The 2,740-nt window shown below is 41.1% G+C and overlaps 1 pseudogene across 1 annotated transcript; it reads left to right on the top strand.

Moving 5' to 3' along the window:
• Window positions 1-351: 351 nt before the first annotated feature.
• On the top strand, window positions 352-1,694 carry LOC112606915 (annotated as a pseudogene). The gene has a single exon (XR_003115706.1). The product of XR_003115706.1 is annotated as a nucleosome assembly protein 1-like 1 pseudogene (transcript).
• Window positions 1,695-2,740: the final 1,046 nt, after the last annotated feature.

A 2,740-nucleotide genomic window follows, 5' to 3' on the forward strand; every position in this document is an offset into this window, starting at 1 on the left:
AAACCCGGGAGGTGGAGCTTGCAGTGAGCCGAGATCGCGCCACTGTACTCCAGCCTGTACTCCAGCCTGGGCGACAGAGCAAGACTCTGTCTCAAAAAAAAAAAAAAAAAAAAAAAAGAAAACTGAGACATGAAGCATGAAGTGCATTGACAACAGTCACATAGCTAATCAGTGTCAGAGCTCATATTAAAACTCAGGTAGTCTGTGTCTAGAGGCTGAACTCTTAATTATTACACATTAATATCTCCCTACAATAATGGGAAGTATTTTTATTAATATCACTTCAAATAAATTGATCAGTTAAAAAACTTTGGTTCTTTTTAGCACCGTCTGTTCGCAGTGCCACCTCCTGCTCCTCCTGCCACCACTGCCGCCTTAAGTCACTGCCTGCGCAGCTCAGGTCTCCTGGCTCCCCGTACTTGCCGCCGATATTTGGAGTTCTTACAACATGGCAGACATTGACAATCAACTTGATCAAGATTTGGATGATGTTGAAGAAGTACAAGAAGAAGAAATTGGTAAAGAAGCAAAAATCAAAGCACGTCAGCTAACTATTCAGATGATGCAAAATCCTCAGATTCTTGCAGCCCTTCAAGAAAGACTTGATGGTCTGGTAGAAACACCAACAGGATACATTGAAAGCCTGCCTAGGGTAGTTAAAAGACGAGTGAATACTCTCAAAAACCTGCAAGTTAAATTAAATGTGCACAGATAGAAACCAAATTCTATGAGGAAGTTCACAGTCTTGAAAGGAAGTATGCTGTTCTCTATCAGCCTGTACTTGATAAGCGATTTGAGATTATTAATGCAATTGATGAACCCACGGAAGAAGAATGTGAATGGAAATCAAATAAAGAAGATGAGATTTTGGAGGAGTTGAAAGAAAAGGCCAAGATCGAAGATGAGAAAAAGGATGAAGAAAAAGAAGACCCCAAAGGAATTCCTGAATTTTGGTTAACTGTTTTAAAGGATGTTGACTTGTTCAGTGATATGGTTCAGCAACATGACGAACCTATTCTGAAACAGTTGAAAGATACTAAAGTGAAGCTCTCAGCTGCTGGCCAGCCTATGAGTTTTGTCTTAGAGTTTCACTTTGAACCCAATGACTATTTTACAAATGAAGTGCTAACAAAGACATACAGGATGAGGTCAGGACCAGATGATTTTGATCCCTTTTCTTTTAATGGATGAGAAATTACGGGTTGTACAGAGTGCCAGACAGATTGGAAAAAAGGAAAGGATGTCACTTTGAAAACTATTAAGAAGCAGCAGAAAAACAAGGGAAGTGGGACAGTTCGTACTGTGACTAACACAGTTTCCAGTGACTCTTTCTTTAATTTTTTTGCCCCTCCTGAAGTTCCTGAGAGTGGAGATGATGCACAGACCTCAAAAATAGGTCACTTTTTACGTGAGCGTATAATCCTAAGATCAGTGTCATACTTGACTGGAGAAGCTATTGAAGTTGATGATGGTGTTTATGATGAAGAAGGTGAAGAAGCAGACGAGGTAATGTTTACCAAATGAGCAAATAATTATCTCTGTGTTTAACACATTGAGAAGCAAATTGAATGACTTATGTATTCCTTTGCTATAATTATTCTATGATTTGGAATAAAAACATTTTGGAAAATATGATTTTAGAATTCTACAGCCAAACAATATATGTATAAATTTTCAATAAATAAATTGCAAAAAAAAAAAACACACACAAACTTTTGTTGAGCACGTTTTAGGTATAAGGCCCAAAATTAAAGACATACAAGGAAATACCTGTATTAAGAACATCTTGGCTGGGCGTGGTGGCTCACAACTGTAATCCCGGCACTTTGGGAGGCCGAGGCAGATAGATTGCTTGAGCCCAGGAGTTCATAACCAGCCTGTACAACATGGTGAAACTCTGTCTCTACAAAAATTATAAAAAATTAGCCGGGTATGCACTTGTAATACCAGCTATTCAAGAAGCTGAGGTAGGAGGATCGCTGGAGCCCAGGACACAGAGGTTACAGTGAGCCAAGATCGCGCCACTGTGCTCCAGTTTAGATGACAGAGTGAGACCCTATCTCAAAAAAGAAAAAAGAAAAAGAAAAACATCTTATGTGGCCTCATCAGACTCTCTTAGCTTCACCTGTCTCCAAGACCCTGCAGTGACCCACTCGGTGTCCCTCGCACCATTTCTAGGCACTGCAGAGCTTGAAATCTGGCTTCTCCAGGAGCTGCTGAGAGGGCTGAGCAATACAACTCAAAAGTATAGTGTGAGACCAGGCGTTTTGGCTCACACTTGTAATCCCAGTGCTGTGGAAGGCCAAGGTAGGTGGATTGCTTGAGCCCAGGAGTTCAAGACCAGCCTGGGCAATATCGAGAAACCCCATCTCTATTTAAAAGAAAAAAAAACAAAAAACAAGAAGAAAGAAAGTGCAGTGTGTTATCCCCCCTATGTGAGGAGGGAATGGGGGCGGGGCAACAGATAAACTCCTTCTCCCATTCTCTATCCATGGACTGCTCCAAGGCATGGCTTGTCCACACTACTTGTCTGCAACCATCCCTCGTGGCCAAGCAGAAGCACCTATTGAGGGCCCAGATGGGTCTCATGTGACTTGTCAAACGCAATAGCCTCATAACAGTGCATCGCCTTGCATTTGTTTCCCAACTTTTTCTATGCTATTTCCTTTTTCCCTTACTCTCACCTGTGATTGACCAGCCTCTGTTTATTAGAAACTCTTTGTTATAAACCTAAAGAGTT

Source organism: Theropithecus gelada, chromosome 14, assembly GCF_003255815.1.
Source record: "Theropithecus gelada isolate Dixy chromosome 14, Tgel_1.0, whole genome shotgun sequence".
NCBI lineage: Eukaryota > Metazoa > Chordata > Mammalia > Primates > Cercopithecidae > Theropithecus > Theropithecus gelada.